The sequence below is a fragment of the Spodoptera frugiperda genome, chromosome 6 (genome assembly GCF_023101765.2).
Source record: "Spodoptera frugiperda isolate SF20-4 chromosome 6, AGI-APGP_CSIRO_Sfru_2.0, whole genome shotgun sequence".
NCBI classification, from domain to species: domain Eukaryota; kingdom Metazoa; phylum Arthropoda; class Insecta; order Lepidoptera; family Noctuidae; genus Spodoptera; species Spodoptera frugiperda.
The window spans coordinates 6,630,475-6,649,635 of record NC_064217.1 but is presented as its reverse complement, the minus strand read 5'-3'; the positions used below and the strand labels follow the sequence as shown (position 1 = coordinate 6,649,635).

Here is a 19,161-nt window from a genome sequence, read left to right as displayed (position 1 = left end):
ATGTCATTTAATTTTGATATGTAAACTCATTTCATTCACTCACTTAAGTGTTTTAATATTACACAAGCATCGAACGTAAAACAATAATTCGAATAAGTACCTACCGTGCGTGTACGCCGATTGAAATGCTCGCCTGATACTGACTCATAACGTTATGTTATTATATTATTGTTTTCAATTATATTACCACTGTTATTATATTTATTCGTTCATTGTTTATTATTTTAAATATTTTATTGGAAACCGTTTTATAGTCACTGTTCAGAGTTTTTTTTTGTATTCGAACCACAACGAATCTAGGAGCAACTCTAATGGAATTCATTTTAAATGTTTTAAACACTTAATTTTTCATTGTTCGCTTAAACGATTATTTTACACGTTATGTTTATTATGCAATATAAATTCGCACTGTAATAAAATTTATGTATCTAATAATATTATACTATTAAATGTGATCGCTCTATCGCCTGCGGTTTTATCGGCATCTATATTAAACACAATCTATACCAATGGACGAATTAATATAATCTATGATATCATTGAACAAAATTCACCCAAAACTGTTCAGCAGTTTATGCTTAAAGGAGTAACAAGCAATGGTTTATACAATACAGTAAGTTCAAGAAAAACCATAATTGTCACTTTTATAATCGTTAACTATAAAAACAACAATTTATTCAACAACAAGCTAAACTGTAACAATTTAAAACTGTATAATAAATAAATAAATAAAAAAATAACAATAAAATCTTAAATAAAATTACTTTATAACGTCACTTAAGAAATAAATTAATAATATGACAGACAGGTAAAGCAGTGTAAAATAGTCAGTTATTTAATTAATTTATAAGAAGTAACAATTATGGTGTCTATTAAATGAGTGCATGATTATTTTATGACACTCGAGCTCCCCCTAATTATTCATTCTTAAGGGAATTCTGAAGTGGTATTTGATTGGTTTTTACATATAATTTTACGCAACAAATGTATACTAATACGCAGATTTGGTGTATGTTTTTATAATTATTTGTTACTCAAGGGTATCTAAACGTATGAATGGAATTTGGCGCATAGTAAGAATCAAGTCATAGACGTGGTCATAGATATAATCAAAAATGGAACCTAATGTATACTTATAGTTCCAATAAAGTTTACTTTTAGAAGTAAGTAAAGCAATCACATTTCATATTTGTGGTATAAGTAGAATTGAGCTGTAAAAATGTATGAATGGGAATTAATAATTAAATAATTTATCTCGTACCGTATCCAATTTAATGACTACATTTTTCAATAGAAACCATGACTAAGGATAAATAAGTCGTATCTATGCGAAATGGTTCGTCTAACGAGTATCAAACGCCGTAAAAGGTCTGACAAAGGTGGGTAGAAATTGACAGGATTCACGCTTCAACCGATAAAGTTATTATCCAATTTATCTAGAGGAAAATCGACATGTTTACACGATACCTAGTTATTTGAGTATTTTATAAGTATTTATGATTTACTAGTTTTCCACCCGCGGCTTCTTTAACGGATTCCGGGCAGATTTCTATAAAAAAGACCCAAGATTATTTGTTAGTCATAAAAGTCCATATACGAATTAATTGTTTACTTTCTTTCTTGAAAATTGTGGAATATTCCATAAAAACATTCAACATTTTAGGATAGTTGGGTTTAGAAACAAACCAACTAATTCAGTATTATAATTTGTAATTAATATCGTGATCGATTACCAAATTGTACCTATACAATAATTGTAGGTACACTAAATAGATAATAACTAATACTCCATCATTTAACTAAACTAATTCAGCTTCGATTGAACATCAAACAATCACACGAATACTGTAATTATTTGTAATATGTTTTGAATAATTGTTAGACAGTAAATTAAAGTCATTTTATTTTAAAACCAATAGATTGAAATTTGTTTGTTGCGTTTCTGGAGTTACCCATAGTAAAGCACGGTGCTTCCACGGTCATCATTACTTATTTATTAAATTCACTAACATTTTCCTACGGCTTTGCACAAGTTAAATTCGAAATTATTATACATACTCATAAAATATTTGTATACACCAGATGTTAAGTTGACAGAAGTCTATCAGAAAATCGCATCCGAATCGGATCAGTAGTTTTCATGTAATGCACGCACAAACATACATACAGATAGACAGACAGACAAAAGATTAAACAAACTGCTATTTTCTGTTGTATCTAAAGTGAGACGTACCAAGTTAATTAAAAAAGATGACACTGTTGTCACCAATCAACGTTTATGAACGCAGAGTCCCTGTGTGACTTGAAATTAGTAGAGCTATTCTCAAATAGTTCGCGTCCCACAAGGAACAAATTACATTTGGCTTTTGTCTTTCTGTATATTGGTGTAATAATGTTAGAAAAAGGTTTATAAGATGAAACATAAGTTATACATGTGATGTAGGTAATGTATGTATGTATGTATAAATGTGTTACGTAAAAGGGTTGAACGCATCGTTTTAGGGTCCGGAAGCCGCTGGCTTTGTATTTTAAATGATCAAAAGTTGATACGTAGGTACATGTTACTAAGTGGATTTACGACAAAAAAGATTTCAAACCTTTTTGAACCCATACGGAAGTTAAAGTTGTTTTCTCTTTTACAGATGTAGCTATAAGAATTTATAAACAATGTTTTATATCAATTGAAATATACGGTTTAGTCTCGTGAGCTATTGGGTAAAGCTCGACTAGTTTCATGTCAAACAGGTACTCATATTCAAGCGCTGTAACACTCGTAAGCTGTATACTTTTGAAATAAATATCACGATGCATAATTGTTATCTGTTGTACAACTATAATCAAAAATGTCTACAACTGGTAATAAAAGTTCGGCGCTAGATTCACGATTACATTTTAATAAATTCACCTCATTTTTACTTAAAAACAAAAATACTTAAGTAACAGATACACAACCAAATGAACTAGATATCAAAGTTCAAAGATAAAAACTCAGAAATCAGAATCCACATCGCATCTTCCATTCCACGTTGGTAGCATGGCAAAAAGTACAACAAATGGAGTAAGCGGGTTACTAGGAGCGCATCGATTCGCTACAGCCTACAAACCTGTTACTTACGCACTATCACGATCTTTGCGGGCTAGAGTGTAGAATGCTTTGCACTCGTATCTTATATTGCACCATATATTACGTAAATACATTTCAATGTAGTAAGTATCTATGTTATTGTCGCACAATCTTACTCATGTCTATAAGTCTTAGTGTGGCTTGAAACTGGTCGAGATATCTCGTCAAAAAGTTACATGAATATGGGCCAATAATGCCTGACAATAAATATTTTTTTTACACGAGTAAGTAATACATTATTAATTTCAATGTTTCACCAGGTATACAATGCCAACTATTGCCAGTTAACTATAAATACTACATCTAATAACTTAAAGCAGTTTTCAGTTTATGATAGTTTTTAGTGGTATAATTTCTATAACATAGGGATGTATCACTTCCTGATAACTCTATTGGGTATGTATATTGTTAATAAAACTTGTACACAATTTACGACCTGGAAAACGGACACACAAGCTTGCCATTCGCAATAATAATCGGGAACACAATCACTATATCAAAAAGACTTACTCATATCATTTTCTAATGAAGCCAATAGGGTCAATGAAATATAATAGAAGCTTCAAACCAAACACAATTGTTGCTCACATATATAAATAGTAAATATCGTCGAAAATCCGATACACGCATCCGCTACCCGTGGCTCACGCGACCCTGTTTATAATACAAGTAGGTACCTAGCAATCAATAATTCCATTCATTCATCGTTTGTTCGTAACAAACAAGCCTATATATTACTCATATAATATTCAACGAAAGCGTAAAGATCTTAAGTAACTATAATATTTATAAATGCGAAAGTAAATTTGTTATCTACTCTTTATTTGTTTCACTAATCTTTTTGTATGCAGATTTGGGAGTACCAACGAAAAAGTGCACTTCCCACGCTAATTCATGAAAAAAGGCGTAAGTAAAACCATTTTTTTTAAGGGGGAGAAACTAAATGACTTCTCCCGCTTTAGGCGAGGCGAGAGGAGTAACTATCAGACTCTTACTGACGAAAAGCCACCGTTCCTACTCCTTCCCTTCGAGCCGGAGCCCCGGTTAACCCGCTAGGTAGTCCGCAGCCCCGGGTAAGTAAAAGCTAGCATGTAGTATTTCCATTAACAAGTGTGTAGAAATTTTCAATCGATTTTCTTTAAGGTCGGGGTGACAGACGGTTGAAGTTCTTGAGTGGGCCGAAGCAATGGCAAGGTGAATCTGATTTATTAATGCTTCTGCAATACATTGCTAGTTATCGTATGATTCTCTAGGCGAGTAGTGTTATTTTATTTATTATTTTGAGCCATGTTCGTCCCAATGCAGGGCAAAGGCCTCCTTACCGTCCTTCCAATCGTCTCTTCGTTGAGGTTTCTGTTGCCAATCCTTTTCTTAGGCCAATAGTAAGTAATTTATGTTTTTAATATCAACGCATCCTTTTAGAAATTTAATGACACGCACAACTTTCAGTATTGACTGTTATTCAGATTTCAAATCGTCACATCAATCTTCAGTTCAATCATTTATTTTAAGGTTGAATTTATAATCTTTCCTTAAACTTTATTACACCGTCCTTTGCATTTTAATAATACTCACTAATGTATTTAGAGAATTTAAAATTATTATCAACAATAAACACTGTTCCAACGAAAACAAACAATCAAAAGGGCAAATTATTTCGTTTGCAATGAACTTACAAAGGGTAATGTATTCAACAACAATTTATTCATACTAACAGGATTCTTGTAATAGCCAGCAACGTGTAGTTCTGTCGGTTCGAAATCGCGCACCATATCATTTAAGTCAGCCAATGAAATAGAAGTCATAATTGTATGTAATTTACGGTCGCCTCCGTCGAACGTAATGAGTTGATAATACTTTGAATTTTAATGATATTTATGATCGATATAATGTCTTTATTATTTCCAATATTGACATTTTGATATTGGTTTTAGATTCTGTTTGGTTTCCCGCTGTTTCTATATGTATTTGCTATAAGATTATTGTGATATTTTTTTAAATTTATGAACTGAATATTTATTTTTTTATCGATTCTAAAACATAAAACATAATATTAAAAAAAAACAACTAAGAAATAAGGAAAACTAAAAATTATTTACTATTTACAAAGCACGTTTGCATCGGCATCACCGTCAATAGGGAAAGTACCCAGAAAGTTGTCACCATCACCACGTTGTATGGTACCTAATGCTTATCGTCTGACCTAGGAGTAGACAAGCTCTCTGGCCATGAAATGCATTATTATTGTGATTATAAAGTACCTACTGTTCTTAGGTATCTACAGTTTTTTCGTACATTTTGCCACAAACAAGGCAGCTTTGGCCATATGCAATAAAGTAGATACAAGATATTCTAGTACACATGTTTAATGTTTATCTATCCTAGATAAACTATATTGCTTCAACTATTACAAATTCACAGGCGAGCTACCGACGCAAATCTCACTCAACAGTGCAGCAGTGCAGTTTAACGCATCCATACATCGTCTGCTAACCGACACCGACGTGTATTTGCATTTCCCATACTCCAGTTAATCCTATCCCGCCTTAGATCACATACGCATATTTGCACCTGCACAATAACGTCAACAGTTTCCTCAATATCCAGTATAAAATGACCCCTACATTATTTATCTTGCCTACACTGTTACAGACCAGCGTATCTCGGTAATGTACGGTCAGATGAAGTCTGTATATGTACTGAAACAAAGAGACGAGATTCACCTAGTAACCTATTTCGCTATAGTTATCTTTGTATAGCCACAAATTGACTGGCCGTCGTACTATTACGTATCCACTTAGCCGCTTGATCGCTATTGTAGTTGCTATTGCCAAAATTTTATACTGAGTTATTTATAGACGCTTGCAAGAAAATAAATATTGATTGAATTACTGTTGTGTAACAGATTTTAAACGTTTACGCATTTAATTAATGTAGGTAATTGATATTATATAAATACTCATGCGCAACTTGCTGTAGAGTAGGCTGTGCGATGTCGCCGCGTCTGCGCACGCTGCTCATAATGAAGAATCCATCTGTGACTCGAAACTAATAGAGCTTTTCTCCATTAATTTACGTGAGTAAACTGTGATTTTTAGTTAAGATTTGATATTTTAGGATTATAATTATGACGACACGAGAGATAAAGGCACGAGTTGCAAACTGATAAACCTTTGATCACCTTCACAGCCACACACACACACATACACAATAATTTTCAACGGCAAAATAAAAAAATAAACACCTACAAACCAAATCCTAAATCATCAAACAACAATCAACTTAAAAACCACAGTAACAAGTTACGTAGTAGTTCAGAAACGTGTGGGTTCTCCACAGCTATAGAGCTAATTACTCGTGCACAGCCGTCGTTGAACAATATTGGCTCGTGTTATACCCACGATACGTGTGCGAATAGTTTTACTACATGACGGTACCTATTTGTTTCTGAATTATTTCATGTGAAATTTCATTGCGTTGCAGAAACTCTGTGGCTTGTTTGGAGAAATTTTGGCTGGTTTGTTAGTGGTTATTGCGTTGAATTTATTATAGGTAGAAGCTGTAGTAGTTATTGGATAAGATAAGGATCAAATGGTCATCTCCTTTACAAAGATATTGTAAAGAGGATGGTTGACCGAAAGGCTTCGGTTAAGCATTGATATTCAACGCTGACAATGCTGCCTTAGTCTTTTGGTTTAGCATTACCTCATGATGCTGATGAGGATTATTTTTTCGTTAGTTAGTTTTAATTTATTTTAAGGTATTTTTAATGGTTATATATCTTTAAAATCAGAATTTATAGAACGAAATATATTCCGTTCCAAAGCATAAAATAAAACGGGCGTGAAATAACAAAATAACTTTTTGCTTACCAAACAAAGCTATTATTTCTTTGAACATAAAAGAAACCAAATCAATAAATGGAAACGTTATCCCACTAATTACAGTGTTATAACAAACAAACAGATAAACGAGGGATAGTCGGCTTATAACGATCGCATAACAGATGTTGGTCCCGGCAGCGTCCCCTGGGGCATTCCTCCTAATAAAACACTATTAGTTTCAACTAATATCGGTTGCCATCCGACAACTATTGCTTATGGAATTAATGTTCCGTCGCACTTTTGTTTTATTAATTTATTTATAGTTTATTTGGCAAGTTATTATGTTATTTTAAGTGTTAATTACGACAGATATCAATATGTAGTTAAGTTTTATGCTAATGTATGGTTGAATGATATAAAACGATATATTGAAGTTTTATAAAGTAATGCTAGAGTCTCATAAATTTTATGAACATCATTTTAGGTACTTGTATTTTTTTTTCACTAAAATCACTCAAGACTTTAACTAAAAAACCTACGTTAAAGTTAATCAAAATGGCTTAGTGAATCAGAAGAGAAGTAAATAAATGGTTATACCAGATGCGTATTCACCTTATTCACGATGCAAGATCTGAAAAAAGAAATAAAATTCATTAACATAAAGCTCATTAGAATCGAATATGGTGTAACAAAAATACAGTAATTCAGTTTAATATCTGTTAATTAAATATAATAAGTAGGTAATTACACTCAATAAATTTAAACTTGTAAGAACAGTCAAATTTTAACCTAAACACATGGAATGTAACGTACAATTTTGTGGTAACATTTCTGTATCATAGCGACTATAAATAGGTGCTTTGGTTAGGGGCCTTGAATAATAAATAATCGGTATATTTAGGGCATCACTAGTTAATCCGGTTATGAAAATATGTGCCCTCCTATAGGGCCACCCGCGAGAACATCGTAGCAAAATAACGTTTATATAAAAATAAAGCGATGAGATAAAAATATAGAGACATAGTTACAAGAAAAATATGAAAAATGGGGTCTTAAATTAAATCATGTAGAAAGGTAAAAAAGCTAGTTATCTAAAATTCGAGATAAACATATTTGCCGTATTCAGAAAACAATATTTTCGTGTTTCATTATTCTCGTTTTGAGACTAAAATGTGTGCCCTGCAATGTTCAAACAAATGTTAACTCCTACGATTGTGAAGAGAAATATTGATGAATAGAGTACAGATTTTAGACTCTTTCGTAAAAGACGGATTCACATCTTTATCATCCAGACACTTAAATGCAACGACAAGTAACACGGGCAGCACTAAAGCTCGATCTTTATCACATAATTAAAACATTATCAGTAATTAAAATGTAAAGCGCTTCATATCACCCACCTCCATTCAAGACAGCATAATTAATAGCTATCTCGAATGAATATCTCAATTCTAAGTGATAATAGTGCAGTCTAAGTAATTAATCGTTTAATAATAGGCTAAGATAGTTCGCGGATGTCTTCACCTTATGTGGTAGCTATAGTTTCCTTAGTAGGAGTCACAGGTGTCAAAGCCGGATACATTAATCACACGACCAGTGTAAGTTGAACTGTTGAAATATGTCGACCCGACCACCTACGAACGTTTGGCGATATATTGTGCAAATAACAAAAAAATATTGGTCGTTGAGGAAAAAACGTTTGTAGATACAAGGAAGTCATTGAGAGAGACATTTATGATGTTGGCACTTGGCACAGATATACTGAATGTAATTGAGAAATATGTTCGTTTGTATTGGCGTTAATGTTTAATGTTCATGTTGATACTACTGTTGCTGTATCTGATTGGGTGGGTATATATCTTTGTAGTTTTTCAAATTGTTTGTTAAACAAAAGTTAGATATTTATCCCTAAATTATTTCTTATTTATCCTTAAATTCCTAACCCCCAAAGGGCCGGCAACGCACTTGTAACGCCTCTGGTGTTTTGGGTGTCCATGGGCGGCGGCGATTGCTTACCATCAGGCGATCCGTCTGCTCGTTTACCGGCTTATACCACAAATAAAATAATAATATTTATTACGTTATAACAGTCCGTTTCTGTACAAAGTTCGTGTTTACTAAATCCCTAATCGGAGAAATTTAGGCGTGAGATTATTTAATAGTTTAAATCAGTTACAAACTACGAGTAGTTACTCTTTACATTCATATTTAACAATTTATACACATTTTAAATAACATAAAATGGAAATGAAAACAGTAAAACAATTACCTATACAATATATTTAATATCACGTGAATCATGTTTTCCTACATGAAATTAATTCACCATAAAATACAGTTTCCTTCCCAGCTTTTCAGTTAATTAAGCCGTTTTTAAATTACATTTTATCGCGACTATTAAAGCCGTGTGTAAGCAAAATGTTTATTTCATTACAATATCAGCAACGCAATAAATTTTATATTACGTCGTTTATGTTAAAAACATAGGTAGGTATTATGTTTTACAATTTATTAATTTAGCATCACGATTTAACATTAAAGACTAACGATTTGTGAAGATCTTTTGAATTATTTTTGTGTAGCAATTTAGAAATAGGTATAGAAATTAGCAAATTACATTCTTAAAGGTCATGCTATATTATAATTCTAAGTTATTATTTGACTAATAGTAATAACCTATGCATAGGTAGGTACGATAAACAGATACGAATTTAAAATATGAATTTTGATTTATTTTTTCAACACGCATCATTTACTTTTTGGTAACAAACATCCTGTATTTGCGTAGGCAACAACAAAACAAACATCAAATGCATTACTTCTTTGAAAAACAACATAAACTTTAACCGTAACTTTGTCTATAGGTAAGACACCGCAAATTCGCAATCTCGTAGATGCGTAAAGTATTTCATAATTTAAAACTTGATAAACAGCTAACTCGGTATCATAGTAGCGGTTTTTCTTATCTCGTTCAACCACAAAGGAACGGAGAAACTTCCCTTTTGTATATCGCACTTTCGTAATCCTGACGATCAAAGTCGACTTACTTGAAAACAAATTCAAAGTTTGAAGGAACTCGGGCTTATGAAACGAATGCTCTTTTACGGCAGTTTGTCAAACTATCGTGTTGCAAACGATACTCACTATACTTTTGATGGTACCCATTGATGTTGGATTGGGTTCCCCCAAAGTACACCTTGTTTCGTGCTCGTTAGTAAGATTGGAATAGATATTTGTGCTATTTCTGGTACGTGTTGAAAACTAAAACAAATGCGCGTTAGTGCTGAGGGTGCAGGCGTTTCAGGTGTTGAAAGTGTAAACTTACATGGCATGGCCAAAAGCACTGCTGTACGAAGTTGTTTAAATCAAAGTGAAATCATTTATTTCCAATTAAACCATAAATCGGTACTTTTGAAATGTCAATAAATTAAGAAATAAATAATAGTCCGTCAGTGAAGCTAGGTGCTCGTTCCAAAGTATAGCTTCGAATGGAGAAGAATGAGCAAGAAACTCCATTCGTTACTCTTTTAAAAACTATGGGTACCTACCATAATGCTATTTATAATTAGAGATTACCGAAACTTATTTTGCCTGAATATACCAGTCATATTTATCAATCAAAATACGATATTTAGGTAGATAAGTAGATAGATACGATATCTACTCTTGCAATAACCAGGTAATTAAGCAGCTAAGTGTTGGCAGTAACCACACCAATAGTCTACTACACTAAGCTTACATATACAAGTGTAAGCAAGTACGAAATAGGTACTCCTCTAACTCTATCTAATCTGTATTATAAGGACTAGGAAACTCGTCTGAAGTTGACGCGTAAATTCTGATGAGCTCTCAGTCTTTAGACGACCACTATTGAAACTAAATCTTGGCTTAGTTGAAATGAATTAGATTTGTTTGACCCTTTATTAATGAGATCGCTCTTGCCAAGTATAGTTTTGGAACTATTTTTTACGTTTGAAACTGACACGTGTGTGTTCGCACGTAGTCACTGAGAATGTAAATACGAGTAGTTGCATAGGATGAGGTTTCTTAGTTGTTTTACAAGATTAGGTTTTAATAAAGTTGATTTAGAGTGCATTTTTTGTCAAATTCTATTTTATAGATACCTACAAAGAACGCTCCTTGTAGGTAGTAGGTTACCAATTCCAGAGCTGCGGGCTGCCTAGTAGGTTACCGGGTTCCAGCTCTAAAAGCCGGAGTAGGAACGGGGTGATTTTTAGCCTGTAAGAGTCTGATACTCCCTCTCGCCTCATCCAAGACGGGAGAAATTATGAGATGATTTTCTCCCCTTAATAAAAATATAGTTCTTATGTTTATTCAGCATAAGTATTTTGTCGTAAGTGATTACTCAAACAAGTTAACCGAAAGAGAAAAGCGTTTATTAAGTAAAACAATAATAAAACCCTTTTAATGTAAAAATATCGTGATTTATACAAATCCATCATTTGTCCTGATCAAAAGTTGAAAAGTCTCGTTAATATGTAATATTTTAAATACTCAGTAAAATACTGCCACGCGACCAATTGATATTGTAAACTGTTTGAATTCAGATATATATATATTATACACTTGTAACATTAAAATGTAGTAAGTATAATTTATACAGTGTTGTGTGTTATTTAAATGTAAATGTAATACGTATAATTCAATTCGCGCCCATATTATTGGCACGCAACTAACAAAGCGTATATTTCGATGACGAAAAATCTGAAGTCAATTTATAACTATTGTGAACTTGTCGCATTATTGTATAGCATGTTGGTTTCTACACCAGAGGCCTTAGTCTGCTATTACAATTGTGTCAGAATGGTCGATAATTTGAGCAGTGCAAGAGGGACGGAGCTATGTAGGTTGTATAGTTCCTTCTAAAAGGCCCCAGGAATTGCATTTGTTACTCTATTATTCAACATAACGCTCACATTCTTAATTTCCACCAATCATGTTACAAGTCTTTCATGTCATGTTTAATAAGCCAACGCTCATTGAGCAAGCGTGATGATTAATACTTAAACCTTCTCCGTGTAAGAAGAGAGTCTTTTCTTTGGTCAGCAGTGGGCCCATTTATAGGCTGTTGATGTGATGTGATGGGTGTTAGTAAGTCTTATCAGTTCCATAGGAATGGCGGACGATTAAATCGACATACATCGGGCTTAATTTTTACTTGTAGACACAACATATTTCAAAAGTGACTTGTTTAAGAGTCATACACTATTCATTTCACCGAGAAACAAAGAGGAAATATTGAAAGTAAAAGTGCATTATTAAGAGAACAATATTAAAACATTAAATTATATAAACTTTCTCTCCATTAAAACGAGTTTCTGTTCAATATCTAAATACATCTCTACTTGCAATGTTTATTCACAAGTCTGATATTAAAAGAAATAATTTTAACTGTTTGTTCGCATTGAGTAATAGTTTTCTATGTGTGCAGTTTGTAGTTTTCATGTGGTCTAACAAAACATTTAAGTAAATAAAAAAGGTATTTGACCACTACAAATTGAGCTTTTTAGGGTATAAAATAGCCTACGTAGGTACATATTATTATCCTAATATTCTTACCGAGTCGGGAACTAGTTGAGAACCTTTCACATTGGGAAGAAGCAAGCTAAAATCATGACACTATTTATAATAGAAAATTAAAATACCAATGTTCCGCAGGTACCTAACTAAACTTCGCGCTACTAAATTCAAAGTCAAAGTCAAAGCATTTATTTCAATTAATCCTAAATTAGGCACTTTTGAAACGTCAAATTGAATTGTCCGTCAGTCTGTCTGTCAGTGAAGCTAGGCGCTCGTTCCAAAGTGTTGCTTCGAATGGAGAAGAACGAGCAAGAAACTCCATCGTTACTCTTTTCAAAAAATGTTTTTTACAATATCTCTGATACATTATTTGATCATTTACCTATTGTCTATATATGTAGGAACAATGTAACGACAATACGACGTCAAAACTATGGGACAATAAAACCAATTTGTAAAGAATATAAATTAAAAAAGCGGGTTGTTTCAAACATAGTGCCCACATATGTACACTTACAATTTTGAAATAATGCTTCTATACAAATAAAAAATAATCTTTAATTTAATTTTTCAAATAAAAAAAATAATAAATAACTGCTTGATGCCACAGGATCCCTAGACTACATTGGAATAAATTACTACTTTAATTTAACGTGTAACTAGTGATCGTATTAGAGCATTGTCTAGTGTGAGCGAGTGTCCAGTGGAGCCGGACCAACATGCTGCCACACATTTTTATCTTCAATATAATCTGACAGTTTATAATATCGATGGGTCCTACGTATATGGGCCAAACTAACAATTTAGCCATTTTGAGTTTTTAATGGTAAACGCATCTTAAAGATGTAATTAATTATGTGAGCTATTAAAAAATAGAGATTTCTGCATAGAAACATGATTTTTTATTACAGTATAACGGCATATGTAACATGGATTTAAACGTACAAGGTCCTAAGAGTAGTTCGAGACTTATACGTGGGGAGTTCCCGCGCGTTTGTGTCGTAGTTTGGACCAATCGGCCATTTTGACACTTATACGTTAAACGGAGCAACGGCCGCAATGTGATGAATACAAAAATTGTAATTTTGTTTTTTGATTAACTTATTGTTTTATAAATAAATTATCTGAAATATCACGAGTTTTTAGGATGAACGGCCAATGTGGCATTTTGGCCGTTTTACGTGTTATATTCTAAAAAAAATACACTTACGCCCTACAGTATTTTTTAATTTTTGGCCTGTTAATGTGTATAGCAAGGGTTGAAATATTATTGCAACTACTATTGTAGTTACGATACTATAGTTACGTTATTATTAACTTTATTTAACTTACTTTGTTTACAATATTACGGTATTATCTTACATTGATTTATTTTGTCTGCAGCTCCTTTGCCATTGAGATATTCACAAATTGCAGTTTAAGTCTGCTCAATGATATATTTGAAAATGATTCACTTCAACAAGAAAAACAAAATGATACATTAGAAAATTCTATTTTTATATTCTATCTCGACTCTGATAACATGTTAATTTGTAATAGTCAACTACCTCAACCCAATGAAAAGTGTACCCACAGTAACATCATGAAAAAGAAAACAATTCTGATTTACTCTCAAACTGTGTTTTAGTACCAGAAAGAAATGATAACAATTATAAGCCCATAGCTTCACACACATAATAATCTGTCACACATGGCACATAGCCCTTAGTTCATCAATCATAATTACACATAATAATCTGTCAAGCGAAAAATTTTTTGAATCTTAAATCGAACATCATAGTGAAGAATTCAGTAAAAAAGATCTGTTGTCTAATTACGATATGCGCGATGTTGATAATGCGACCCCAATGCCATCGTCAAATCATTGTTCTTTCGGTGAAGAAGAACCTATTCCTTCAGTGTTATCATTGTTATCAGATGCAACTGCATCGTCCCCCGTTTCACAGTATTACTCATCAAGTAATGCTTCAACTCCCAACGCTCAAAAAAGGAAAATTTACTAAAAGAAGAGATAATGGAAGATTAAAAGAAAAAAATGTAATGAATGGATAGATTCGAAGAGAAAAATACTTAAAAATACTGGAATAGCGTATAACAGTAGAAATGGAAAATTAAGAGATGAGAAACAAATAGGTGGACCATGTCAGAGCACATGTAAACTAAAGTGTTTCGAAAAACTTGATGGAGACGCAAGGAGTGATTGGAGATCATTCTAAGCAATATGACTTTATTGTAAACTATGTTAATACCCAGGTTGTCTCACGAAGGTCATACACATATGCACGAAGATGCTATTGAAAAGTCATGTTCGTGAACGGGCTCTGTCAACTGGGACTGGTCAGCTCCAGACTGCATTAAGTTTGTTGTCCTCAGGGTTATTTTATTTTTCTATCACTTTGTCTGAATACTAGTTTTACATTGTTCTCACATAGTTGAAGCAATCGAAACAATGTAACCAAGAAATTGTATTGTGAACCTGATTGAAACAGAGTAACCTATGGAGTTTCTTGCTCGTTCTGTTCCATAGGAATCTACACTTTGGAACGAGCAAATAGCTTCACTAGAGGACTGACTGACCGACAGACAGACGTCATTAATATTATTATATTTGCTTTGACGTTCAAAAGTGCCTTCCTGGTTTATTGAAATAAATAATTTTGACGTTTTTGACTTTTTACACCACAGTTATTATGAAAATTTAGTAACATCGAATGACATTGTGGCAATTAATGAAAGCGATAATGAAGAAAATGAGTGAAGACTTATTAAGATTTTCTAGTAGGTACCTTATGTTGATTTTGGTATTTTTTTTACTTGATTATACTACGGTGATTTTTATACTTTGTATACAGATTATAGGTTTATAAGTTTGTTATTTTTTGTAACCTTATTAAGAAAATAATAATGTGAAGTACATTATTTTGTTAATCAAACTAAGATCTCCAGTAACAGTTTCCTTCTTACTAATTTTTTGTTGATTTTTTATTATGAAAATACCAAAAAGACTGAAAACCGGTCCATGAGTGAAGTTTTAAGGCTAATTCAATATTTATTTCAACAAATGTATAAAACTATTGCGTGTTTTTTTATTAATTAAATGATCTAACTGAGAACTCGGTTCGTAGGCTACCAGATTGTAAAACGTATAAGGGTCTATGTGACATAAATAACTAAATATCTAAATAGCTTATATTCTTGTTATTTAATTATCAACTACTTCAATTGTTACTTGATTTTATGGGTAAAAAATGTTAAAAATATAGACTTTATGCTAATTAGTGTAATACGCGTATAATGGCCAATATGACACATTGGCCCTTTTAGGGTGTTTTTAAAGAAAAATAATTTAAACAAAAATTAACGTAGAAGGGCCAATGTGACGTTAAAAAAAAACCTATATATGTATATATGTCGCAGATTCAAACGGATTTGAATCCTCGTGTTGGTGACATTCGTCCGCCATCTCGATATTTTGTTCGGTCAGTGCGCACAACCGGCGCAGGCGACGTCTCTCGAGCAAGTGAGCGCTCAATTGACGTACACACTACTGACAGATTGAACTGACACATAGACACTTCATAACAAACTGTCACTGGCTAGTGTTGTCACTCGAATAAATGAATAATTATGAATTCTCCGACACGGCCATTCTGCAAATCAACGCGCTCTCGCGTTGTCCGTTGATATCATAGGTAAATCTGGTTACACCGCAAAGCGTTGGAGCTTTCATCATAAGGACCTTAATAACACATTAGCTTAACAAATCTACAAAGCGTGGTAGCTTTCAGCAGTCGTACTAGATCAAGCAACAAGCTTTCAATCTATACCTCAGACAAAGCGTACTGATTCCCAGGCTAAGCGTAGCAGGTTTCAAGCAGATTCAGGTTAAATCAAAGCGTAAAAGCTTTCATCTTGTCTTGGACAAAGCGTAAAAGCTTTCAGTCATACTTTCAGTCAAAGCATAAAAGATTTCAGTCAAAGCGTAAGAGCTTTCAGTCAAAGCGTAAGAGCTTTCAGTCAAAGCGTAAGAGCTTTCAGTCAAAGCGTAAGAGCTTTCAGTCAAAGCGTAAGAGCTTTCAGTCAAAGCGTAAGAGCTTTCAGTCAAAGCGTAAGAGCTTTCAGACAAATTCACCGACAAAGCGTTATAGCTTTCAGTCAAATTTACAGACAAAGCGTTATAGCTTTCAGTCAAATTTACAGACAAAGCGTTATAGCTTTCAGTCATAGTGTAATAAAACATTTGCAAACATTACAATCCATTTATTGGATTCGATATACAATCGGTACACAATTCACACACAATTTACAAACAAAAATAAATTTTCTTTTACAAAACTGAAAACAATTCGTAATTCTTATAACATCTCGATCGGTGCTGATTTGCACGCACTAATAGAAAAAGGGTTAAAACAAAATCCACTACACTAAAATGTCGAAATCAATCACTACTCTCTGGACCATCTAGACATTCAGACAAACCTGGTAAACACGATGGATATTTACGAAGTCTTTCATGACAGACGTATTGAGTACGTCCTCCAGATATTGGCTCAACCATGTAACGCTCATTTGAACAGACTTTAGTGATTTTACAGGGACCAGCAAACTTTTCACTCAATTTATTAATTATACGAGGGTTCTTTTGAACCAAAACTAAATCACCTACAATAAATGGACGAATGGTGGCTTTGTTAGAATCAAAACGACTTTTATCTTTAGCTGCCTGCTCGTCTATCCTATCCTTTGCCTCATTCCTAATTTCGGTTAAATTCTGTGCAGTATTAGCGTCAACATCAGAAGTCAGGAAATTTAATCTTGGGGGAGTTTTGTTGTAGCCAATTAACAACTGAAGTGGAGTTTTACCGGTACCTTTGGACACAGTACAATTTAATGCAAGTTGAACCTCACCAATAATTGACTTCCAAGATTTGTTTTCGTGATTTTCAGCAATTGTAAAACAATTGGTTAGCACAGACATTATTCGCTCCACTTGGCCATTGGCCCGTGAGAGACCACTGGCAATTTCATGAAATTCTATTGACCATTCAAGACACAAGTTTTGAAACTCTCGTCCGGTAAAAGAGGTACCTTGATCGGATATAATTCGCTTGGGTGTACCAAAAATGTGAACGAAATTTTTAAGGGCTTCACAGGCTGAACGCGAAGTTAAATCTTTAACTGCACTCAAATGACAAAACTTGGTAAAAGCGTCTATGATAACTATGACATATTCCTTTGTCACCTTACCGCCGGTCAACTTGCCACTAGTATCAATATGAACAGTGTGAAACGGTTCGACAACTTTTTCTATTGGATGTAAAACAGATTGTCTTTTACCAGACGGATTTTTATTTACTTTGCAGGGTAGACAATGATCTACGTAGGCTCTAACAGATGAAGTCATATTAGGAAACCAAAAATGTTCTCTTATTTTAGACAAGGTCTTATCCCAGCCTAAGTGTTTCAATTCGTCATGAAATCTTTGAATTATTTGCCACCTATAATTTTTGGGAATTATTATTCTACTAAAGGTTATACCATCAATCTGAAAGTTTTTATAAAGTAAATTATCTTTATAAGTGTACGATGACCTAACACTAGCATCAATCGTGTCGTTTTCAATAGAATCAATGACGCGCTTTATATCAGGATCTAACCTCTGCTCGGCCTGCAACCATTCATCGTTTAAATGAGAAACATTTACCAATTTACTATCGACTGGGTTTCGACTAAGGTAATCTACGTGTGGGATCCTTTCACCCTTTCGATATTCTATTTCGAAATCAAAAGTTTGCATGTACGCCCACCATCGATGAACGCGGGGTAACAGTTCACGTTTATGACGGGATGCTTTCAAGGCATTACAGTCTGTCACGACCTTAAATTCCCTACCGAGCAAATAATGACGATAATGCTTCAGGGCTTTAAAAACCGCCAGAGTCTCTAGCTCGTAGCTGTGATATCTGCTCTCCGCATCGGTTGTTCGCTGACTGAAATAACCAACAACTTTCAGCTGAACACCGTCCTTTTGAAATAATACCGCGCCATATCCAATCGAGCTCGCATCGGTGTGGAGCTCAATTGGCTTACTAGGGTCAAAGATAGTCAACACGGGTGCGGAAGTCAGATATCCAACAACAGCAGAATGAGCCTTTGTGTGCTCGGCAGTCCATACCCATTTAGCGTCCTTTTTAGTAAGAGCGTACAAGGGCGCCATGGTAGATGAAAAGTTAGGTACAAATTTTCTAAAATATCCAGCAAGACCATTAAATTGCCGTAGCTCTTTTACGCATGTAGGCAAAGGGGCGTTAGCCAAAGCTTTTATCTTGTTAGGATTTGGTTTTACAGAATTTTCACTAATAACGTAGCCTAAATATTCTACTGAAGATTTAAGAAAAGTACACTTTTTCCAATTAAAAGTAAAACCTGCTAATGATAGAGCGGATAGCACACGTTCTAAATTCTGAAAGGCTGATTCTTTAGATTTTGAAATAACCAAAACATCGTCAATATAACAAAGCGCAATTTTGTCTTTTAGCCCTTTGAGAGCCCTATTGATTGCTCTTTGATACACAGAAGGTGCATTTGAGAGTCCAAAAGGCATTTTTAAAAATTCCCAAACACCATCTTGAGTAATAAAGGCGGTTTTTTCGATATCGCTCTGTGACGCCA

The 19,161-nt window shown here is 33.6% G+C and overlaps 1 protein-coding gene across 3 annotated transcripts in view; it reads right to left on the bottom strand.

The window, feature by feature from the left end:
• Positions 1 to 19,161, bottom strand: part of LOC118267408 (uncharacterized) — a 217,635-nt gene that overhangs the window by 167,189 nt on the left and 31,285 nt on the right. For all 3 annotated transcript variants that reach the window (XM_050694390.1, XM_050694393.1, XM_050694392.1), the window contains exon 2: positions 7,561 to 7,579. The gene's annotated coding sequence lies outside the window, so the exon portion shown is untranslated. The remainder of the gene's footprint in view (positions 1 to 7,560; positions 7,580 to 19,161) is intronic.